The 10,193-nt window shown below is 36.7% G+C and overlaps 1 non-coding gene across 1 annotated transcript; it reads right to left on the reverse strand.

Moving 5' to 3' along the window:
* Positions 1–8,815: 8,815 nt before the first annotated feature.
* LOC132656754 (U6 spliceosomal RNA) lies at positions 8,816–8,922 on the reverse strand. Its single transcript, XR_009594447.1, has one exon. It is a non-coding gene; the product is annotated as a U6 spliceosomal RNA (small nuclear RNA).
* Positions 8,923–10,193: the final 1,271 nt, after the last annotated feature.

The following is a 10,193-nucleotide window of genomic DNA, read 5'->3' on the forward strand; positions in this document are numbered from 1 at the left end:
CTTCTGTCCTGTTTCCTGTTTTCTCCCTCCTCCGATATCCATTCTCATTGTCTTCCTGAATGGGGATTGAGCATCTTAGCCAGAGTCCTCCTTCCTGGTTAGCTTCCTTAAGTGTACATATTTTTGTATGTTTATCCTATGTTATATGTCTAATATCCACTTATGAGTAAGTATATACCCATTGTGTCTTTCTGCTTCTGGGATACCTCACTGAGGATGATCTTTTCCAGTTTCTACCATTTGTCTGCAAATTTCATGATTTTCTTGTTTTTATCTCTGAGTAATATTCCACTGTGCAGATGTACCACAATTTCTGTACCTATTCCTCAACTGAGGGGCATTTGAGCTATTTCCAGCTTTTGGCTATTGCAAATAAAGCTGCTACAAAAATGGTTGGCCCTATGTCTTTGTTGTATACTTGATTGTCTTTTGGATATATGAGTAGGAGTGGTATAGCTGGACCTTGAGTAAGTGCTATTCCTAATTGTTTGAGAAAATGCCAGATTGAGTTCCAAAGTGGTTGTATAAGATTATATTCCCACCAGCAATGGAGGAGGGTTCCCCTTTCTCCACATCCTCTACATCCTCTATGTGTTGTCACTTGGGTTATTCATCTTAGCCATTCTGATGGGTGTAAGGTGAAATTTCAGGGTCGTTTTTATTTGCATTTTCCTGATAACTAAGGACGTTGAACATTTCTTTAAGCATTTCTCTGCCATTTGATATTCCTCTTTTGAGAATTCTGTTAGTACTGTACCCCATTTTTTAATTAGATTACTTAATTTGTTGCTGTTTAACTTCTTGAGTTCTTTATATATACTGGATATTAACTCTCTGTCAGATATAGGATAGGTGAAAATCCTTTCCTAATCTGTAGGTAGTAGATTTGTTTTGAGGACAGTGTCCTTTGTTTTATAGCTTTTCAGTTTCACGAGGTCCCATTTATTGATTGTTGCTCTTAGAGCCTGTACTGTTGGTGTTCTGTTCAGGAAGTTGTCTCCTGTGCCATTGAGTTCTAGGATCTTCTTCAATTTTCCTCTAACAGATTTAGTGTGTTTGGTTTTAGATCAGATCCACTTGGACTTTATTTTTGTGCAGGATGTATGAGTATGTACCTATTTGCATTTTTCCACATGTAGACATCCAGTTAGACTAGCACCATTTGTTGAAGATGCTATCTTTTCCCCATTGTATGATTTTGGCATCTTTGTCAAAAATCAGATGTCCATAAGTGTGTGGGTTTATTTCTTGGTCTTAGATCTGATTCCATTGATCCACCATTCTGTTTTTATGCCAGTACCATGCAGTTTTTATTATTGTTGCTCTATAGTACAGCTTGAGATCAGGGATGGAGATACCTCCAGAAGATCTTTTATTGTAGAGGATTGTTTTCTACATGCAGTTTTCTACATGTAGACATCCAGTTAGACTAGCACCATGTATTGAAGATGTTGTCCTTTTTTCCATTGTATGGTTTTGACTTCTTTTTAAAAAAATCAACTATCCATATATGTGTGGGTTTATTTCTGGATTTTTGATTCGATTACCATTGATTCTCCAGCCTGTTTCTCTGCAAGTACATGCCCTTTTTATTACTGTTGCTCTATAGTACAGCTTGAGATCAGGGATAGAGATATCTCCATAAGATATTGTATTGTACAAGATTGCTTTAGCAATTCTGTATTTTTTGTTTTTCTATATGAAACTGAGACATGTTTCAAGTTCTGTAAAGAATTGTGTTGGTGTTTTGATGGGAACTGCATTGAATCAATAGATTGCTTTTGGCAGGATGGCCATTTTCACTATGTTAACCCTACCAATCAATGAGCATGTGAGATCTTTCCAACTTCTGATATCTTCTCAAATTTCTTCCTTCAGAGACTTGAAACTTTTGTTTTCGTTTTCATACAGGTCTTTCACTTGCTTGGTTAGAGTCACACCAAGGTATGTTAGGTCATTTGTAGCTTTTGTGAAAGAAGTTAACACCCTGCACAAATTAAAGTGCAAGTGTATCAAAGACCTCAAATTAAACCAGACACACTAAACCTGTTATAAGAAAAAGTGGGGAAGAACCTTGAACTCATTGACACAGAAGACAACTTCCTGAACAGAACAATAACAGCAAAGGCTCTAAGATCAACAATCAATATATGGGGCCTCATGAAGCTGGAAAGCTTCTATAAAGCAAAGGACACTGTAGTCAGAACAAAACGACAGCCTACAGACTGGGAAAGGATCTTCATTAACCCTGTATCTCACAAAGGGCTAATATCCAGAATATATAAAGAACTCAAGAAATTAAACAACAAACCATGTAATCCAATAAAAAAAAATGGGGTACAGACCTAAACAGAATATTTAATAGAGAAATATAGAATGGCAGGGAAACACTTAAAGAAATTCAAAACAATGTTAATCATTAGGGAACAATGTTAATCATTAGGCAAATAAAAACGACCCTGAAATTTCACCTTACACCCATCAGAATGGCTAATATCAAACACTCAAGTGACAACACATACTGGAAAGAATGTGGAGAAAGGGGAACTCTCCTCCATTGCTGGTGGGAAAGTAAACTTGTACAACCACTTTGGAAATCAATCTGGTGCTTTCTCAGAAAATTAGGAATAGTGCTTCCTCAAGATCCAGCTATGCCACTCCTGGGCATATATCCAAAATATGCTCAAGTACACAACATGAACATTTACTCAATCATGTTCATAGCAGCTTTATCCATAATAAAGGTGGAATTCATAATGAATCTGGAAACAACCTAGATATTCCTCAACAAAGGAATGGATGCAAAATTGTGGTACATTTACACAACAGAATACAACTCAGCAATTAAAATCAAGAAAATCATGAAATTTGCAGGCAAATGGATAGAACTAGAAAAGATCATCCTGAGTAAAGTAACCCAGAAGCAACAAGACAAACTGAGTATATACTCACTTATATGTAAATATTAGACATATAATATAGGATAAACATACTAAAATCTATAGTCTTAAGGAAGCTAAACAACAAGGAGGATACTACGATACTATGGAAGATACTTAATCCTTACTCAGAAGGGCAAATGGGAAAGACATTGGAAGTGGGAGAAGACAAGGAAGAGAACAAGATACTACCACAGAGGGCGTCTTAGATACTCTACCCAGCAGGATGTCGAAGCAGATGTAGAGATTCATAACCAAACTTTGGGCAAATTTCAGTGAATCTTATGAAAGAAGGGGAAGATAGACCTGGAGGGAACAGGAGCTCTACAAGGAAACCAACAGAGCCAAAATCCTGCAGAGACTGATGAGTCTACCAAGGACCACGCATGGAGGGGACATAGATACCCTGCTCAGATGTAGTCCATAGCTTTTGATCTCTTTCCCTCTTTTCCTTGACAGGCCACAGAGGAAGACATTGCACCCAGTCCTGATGAGACCTGATGAGACGAAAGTGGAGGAGGACCTCCCCTATCAGTGGACTTGGGACATAGGAATAGAAAAGGGTAGGTGGGTGGGACGATGAGGGAGGGTGCTGCAGAAGTGATACAAAGTGAATTAATAAATTGTAGTAAATAATAAATAAATGGAATAAAAGACAATGATTTTGTTTCCTACACTGTGTTCCTACAATGTTTCCTACTTTGAAAATGATACAAATAAAACAAAGGTAAGGTTATTACTGAGATCCATTTCTTGCTTTTTCTACAATTATGTGCAGCTTTCTATTAGCTCTTTAAAATGTATTGAATCCATCACTAAATTCTACAAGACTCTGGGCTTATCCTCTTGCACACGGGCAGTTAACTTGATCTATTAGACCCTTCCATTCTTTTCTCTGAGCCATCATTTTCACATTCTGTTCCACAGAGAGTTTATTCTCATTTCCTTTTAAAGTCTCCTCTTCTGTTTCTTGTCACATTAACTTCAGAAATATCTAAATTTCTTCCACAACCCTATCTTTAAAATGCACTGTGTGCTTGTTCTTACTTCCATAGTATCTAATGTATATTACCTCTTACACTCTTGTGCTTGACAATCAGCAACCAGAATGACTTAGAAAACATCTATACCATTTGGACCTATGCTGTCTATGCAAAATGTTCTATTGAATCAGTGCTGAAGGAAACATAGGAGCTTCATTTCAGTCTGCTGCAGTGACTTAGAAGTGTTCAGATCTAAACCGTTTAAGAATATTTTTCAGTTGCTTGTGTGAACCTAGCTAAAGACACCATCAGTCCTTCAGATTCCAAAACTCATTATTCTCCATTAATTTATTCTTCTCTTTATCATTTCCCCATCTTTTTTCTCTCCAAAAATACCATTGAGTTTATTTTATAAAAGTGTGTTGCTTGTCACGGGGCCTATTCTTAAATGTGGTTTATATACCTAATGAGGCTCCACTGGAAAAGACTAATTTTTCCTTCACAAGAGCTATTGTCATGTAGATAGTTTTCATGGTTAGGAATGGGAGCTCAGGTCCACTTCCCCACATCAATGCTGAGATCCCATCTGACCGTGCAGGCTATGTGCGCACTCCCACGGTTCCAGGGTGCTCATGTGATCACTCCTGCTCTATCTGGAAGATGCTGTTTACTTAGTGTTATCTGTCTTCTCTTACAATCTCTCCTCATCTGCATCGTCCCGAGCCTTGACCAAAGAGGTTGTATAAAGGCTTCTATTTAGAAAAGTTTTTTTTTTTTTTCTGATTTTTTTTTTGCCTTATTTAACAGAAGTTTCAATAAAGTGCACAACTACACTTTTTTCAGGAGGTTTTTCTAATATCAACATATGGATCTGCTGAAGACACACACACACACCATCACACTAAAATCCCATTTCCTTCATCTACTCTGAAACAATCCTGTCCTAATAAGACTTTCTAACATTAGTTTCAAACTTTTGTATCACATCCAACAAAACTATTTTTCTTCGATTCTTATTCTTTCTTCCAAATTTCCTATTTTAAAATTTCATCTCTCTAAAGATTTATTGATTCACTTTACTCTCACTGTGTTTAATTTTGTATTAGCTAAATCATTTTATTTATTAAAATTTCTATTGTATGAACATTTGGATTTCATTCTGCTATACTTTTTGATTAGCTTTATGCCTTTTTGTATAATCATATAATCAATAAATTATATTTTGACCGAAAACAGTAGATAAATATAAATGTATATACATAGACACTATGAACACATATGCTAGCTAGAACTAACTACCTATATAGCTTAGAAATAATAAAATATCAGCTTTGCTAAATAAAACTAGGACATACATAGTTTCCCTATATGCTACTTAAAGTAGCCATGTGTCTTTGGAAAAGCAATTGATTAAGGACCAAGAAGGACAAAGAACAGGCGGGTGTGGAGCATTTTGTGCAGGTCCTGTGCATGCTGCCACAGTCTTTCTGAGTTCCTATGTGCATCTAAACTGCTTTGCTTAGAGCGATGTGTTTCTTTTTCAAATTTTAAACTATACCTAAATACTAATAAGACTATCTTCTAGCAAACATAATAATAATTAACTTGAGTAGAATTACGATATATATTAAAATAGTGAACTATAACTAGAAGTAGAAAATTTACTTAAAATAGTTTCAAGGTAACTATTTCTCCTTTGTAACACATGTAGTTAGGTACTTATTTGTTATACTAAACTGACTTTAAATATATTTTAGTAAAGACTAAGATTTTTCTTCCATACCCTATTATACCTATTATTATATAAATATTTAACAAGTTCTCACTACATGAATATCAATCAGTTACTTCAAAATATATGGGTGCCCTGTACCTAGCCAATATTTGTGTACTTAGAATTTATGACACCAAACATTTCTTTTGCCTTTTATGCAAAAGAAAGAGACAAAGCCATTTAAATAAATATTTATATTCAAAAATATCCCTGACCCTGAAGCCAGCTATGAAGGACACTGAACTGTGTGGTTAAATAAATAGTGTGATTAGTATGTGGGCCAGACAAGAGAATTTTGACTTAGATCTACTGATCCCAAAAGACTTAAGCTAAAAAATAAATGGCCAGCTTGGGTTGGCCGCTGGAAGTTCTAATTATTTTATTTCAGTCAGTGTTAAGAACATGGATACCTTTCAATGGCTGGCAATTTGGTCACCTTCCCCTCATGGGGGAGCAGCCTTGCCAGGCCACAGAAGAAGACAATGCAGACAGTCCTGATGACCTGATAGGTTAGGGTCAGATCGAAGGAGAGGAGGACCTTCCCTATCAGTGGACTTAGAGAGGAGCATGGGAGGAGATGAGGGAAGGAGGATGGGTTTGGGAGCAGTCAAGGGGGGGGTACAGCTGGACTACAAAGTGAATAAATTGTAATTAATAACAAAAATTTAAAAAAAATAACACAAACAAAAAAACATAGCTACATGAAAAACTTAAGGAAAATACTGGTGTGTTAAAGGACAAGGGAAGAAATAAAGGAAATGTTAAAAACAAAAGGTGATTGAAGAAAAAACACATAAAAATAATAACAATAAAAATAGGGACAATTTACTGGGAACATTGCAAGGTAATTTTTAAATAAAATTTTTAACCTTATGAAGAAGTTATTTATTGTGCAATAGTTTCTGAAGTGTAGATGTAGAATTGTTTATATAGTATTGCATTTTCATGAACAGTGTTAAAAATATTGCTCTTGACGGCTTGTGAATTTATTTATTTTTCCTTTTATTGAAAACAGCTTTTTTCCTAGAGTGAGTACATTTTCCACTCACTCTACTCCTCACAGTTCTTTTCCAGCAACTTTCTCATCTGGATACAACCTCTCTCTGTTGCTCACTATGTGACAGAGAATTATTTAGGTACAAAATTTTACACTCACCTATGTAGGATAAATAGTATTCTCTTCAAGAGTACCAAATACAAATGAGCTAAACATTTTGAATGTAACTTTTACATAGGGCTTTCCTGATTGTTCCGTAACTGTTCTTACTGCATGTAGTTTAGTATAAATAGTGATGCATTTGGAAAAAAGAAAATAAACAGGCTTCTAAGGGATATTAATGAAATAAAATAAGACAAACAAATCTAATGCATTGGAATAGGACAAAGCAAACAAACAACAACAAAGAACAAAAACAAAAGAAAAATAGTCTAAGAAGAGGCACAAAAACAGATTTAGATGCAGAGACTCATTCATTCACTTGATCAGGAATCACATAAAAACACAAAACTAGAAGCCATACTATATACTACATACACACACACACACACACACACACACACACACACACACACAAACACATGCATTTTTCTCTATATATGTATTAAAATTTAAAAATTGAGATACAGTTTAAAAATAATAAGACAACAATGTGACATGAGAGGAACCTTGCTAAGCCACAGAGGAGGATATTGCAGCCAGTCCTGATGAGACCTGATACGCTAAGGTCAGATGGAAGGGGAGGAGGGCCTCCGCTAGCAGTGGACTTAGAGAGGGGCATGGGAGAAGATGAGGGAGGAAGGGTGGAATTGGGAGGGAATGAGGGAGGGGGATACAGCTGGGATACAAAGTAAATAACCTGTGATTAATATAAAAAAATAAAAATTAAAAAAAATGTGACATGTATCTATGAGATGAAGAACCTTCAAAGATTCCACTGATTTCATTTTGTGTTGGTCATATACTCCTGGGCATGCTGCTTAACACTGAATGTAGTAATGATTTCTTCTATGATTTTGAAAATATTTTCTGTATTTTTATGTAATGTTTATTTATTATTATTATTTTGTTCATTTACTTTATTTTTAATTAATTTATTTATTAATTACAGTTTATTCACTTTGTATCCCAGCTGTAGCCTCCTCCCTTTTCCCCTCCCAAACTCACCTTCCCTCCCTCATCTCCTCCCATTTCCCTCTCCACTGATAGTGGAGGTCCTCCTCCCCTTCCCTCTGACCCTAGCTTATCAGGTCTCATCAGGCCTGGCTGCATTGTCTTCCTCTGTAGCCTGGTAAGGCTGATCTCCCTCAGGAAGAGATGATCAAAAATTCAGCCACTGAGTTCCTGTCAGAGACAGTCTGTTTCCATTACTAGGGAACCCACTTGGACACTGAGTTGCCATGGGCTATATCTGTACTGGGGTTCTAGGTTATCTCTATGCATGGTCCTTGGCTGGAGTATCAATCTCAGAAAAGACCCCTGGGTCCAGAATGTTTGGATTTGTTGCTCTCCTTGTGGAGCTTCTGTGCCCTCCAGCTCTTTCTATCTCCCCTTTCTTTCATAAGATTCCCTGCCCAAATTTTGGCTATGAGCCTCAGCAGTTGCTTTGGTACCCTGCTGGGTAGAGTCTTTCACAAGCTCTCTGTGGTAGGCTCCTGTCCTGTTCCCTGTTTTCTCCCTTTTCAGATGTCTGTCTCATTTATCTTTCTGAGTGAAGATTGATCATCTTATCCAGGATCCTCTTTGCTTAGCTTCTTTAATTGTACAGATTTTAGTATGTTTATCGTATAGTATATATCTAATATCCACTTATATATGAGTGTACACCATGTGTGTCTTTCTGCTTCTGGGATTTCTCACTGAGGAGGATTTTTTTCTAGTTCTCACTGCCTGCAAATTTCAGGATTTCATTGTTTTTATTTATTTATTTATTTATTTATTTATTTATTTATTTATTATTATTGCTGAGTAGTGTTCCATTGAGTAAATGTACCACAATTTCTGTATCCATTCCTCAGCTAAGGAACATCTGGGTTGTTTCCAGATTCTGCCTATTATGAATGAAGTTGCTATGAACATGGTTGAACAAACGTCCTTATTGTATACCTGAATATATTTTAGAAAAAATACGGAATGCTACATGAATTTGCATGTCATCCTTTTACAGGGGCCATGCTAATCTTCTCTGTATCATCCCAATTTTAGTATATGTTCTGCCGAAGTGAGCACTATTTTCTGTATTTTTGACTTTGGTTTTTTTCTCCTTCCTCTAATCTTGTTCTTAGATTTGGTATTTTCATTTGTTTGTTGTTTTGTCTTGTTTTCTGTGTGTGTATATGTCTTTTGTCAGCTTTGTTTTTAATTTAATTTAATTTTTTTGTTTAATGTATTATTTTTTAATTGTGTCTTCAGTGTCTGAGAGTCTCTTTTACATCTCTTTTGATGGGGAGATTACTTTCCTGTTCAAGTTCCTAAAATTTTATTTACAGGTTTCCCTCAATTTAGATTTTCTCGGTTGATTATTTTTCTACTTTCAGTTCCTGAACTGTTCTTATGCATTTACCTGCACTGTTTGTTTGTTTGCTCTTTCATATATTTTCTTAATGGGTTTATTCTATTCTTCGTTAAGGACCACTGTCTTATTCATATAGGCTATTTTAAAGTCTTATTTTCTACTTCTGTTAAGTAGCAATACTCAGGCACTACTATAATATGGTTGCTGACCTCTAGGGGCACACATTGTCCTGACTATTGATTGTTTTTATGCTGGTGTTTAGGCATCTGGGCTTGAGAAGAATGCAGTTGTAGGCGTTGATATCTGCTCTTGTCTTATTGAGTGGTTGTTTATTTCCTTGAACTCTGTTGTTTCTGGTTCTTACAAGGGTGTCATGCCTGTGTGCTGACTGGAATGGAATTATTCTCAGGTCCTTCTAGGTGTTGCCACCAAAGTTTCAGGGTAAAATGTGTTTATAAGTGTTGGGAGCTGACAGTTAGAAATGGGGACGGACTGGGGAGAAAGGGAATGATTGAAAGTAGAAGCATAAAATGGGAGTGCTGAGGAGATACAGAGGAGGGAGGAAAGCAAGGTCTTCCATCAGGACCTTTTTATTCCCCTGGGAATTGAAGTAAAAGGCGAGGAAAAGCCACAAGAGGTAGTTTGCTACAGAGCTGCAGGTGAGATTGGGAACTCTAATTTTGGGGAGAGATGGGGAAATGTAGATCTGAAGCTTGCCTAACTGGTTGGCTGGGCTGGCCTACTTGCTTTTCTGGCTGACTTGGCTGGTGGCTTCTCAGGGATCCCCTGCTGAAGTTGGGCCTGTTACAGTGATGAGTGGGTGTGGGGAGGGTGCAAGGTGACATCTGTGTCAGCCACTGAAGGTGCAGCAGAGAGGAAGAAGAGGCCAAAGATTTTTGATATAGACCTGGGGGTGAGATTGGGAGATAGGAATTGGAGGAGAGGAAGGAGCAAGAGAACAGTAAAGATCTACAGTTAGCTTACC

The sequence above is a fragment of the Meriones unguiculatus genome, chromosome 9, assembly GCF_030254825.1.
Source record: "Meriones unguiculatus strain TT.TT164.6M chromosome 9, Bangor_MerUng_6.1, whole genome shotgun sequence".
Classification (NCBI taxonomy): domain Eukaryota; kingdom Metazoa; phylum Chordata; class Mammalia; order Rodentia; family Muridae; genus Meriones; species Meriones unguiculatus.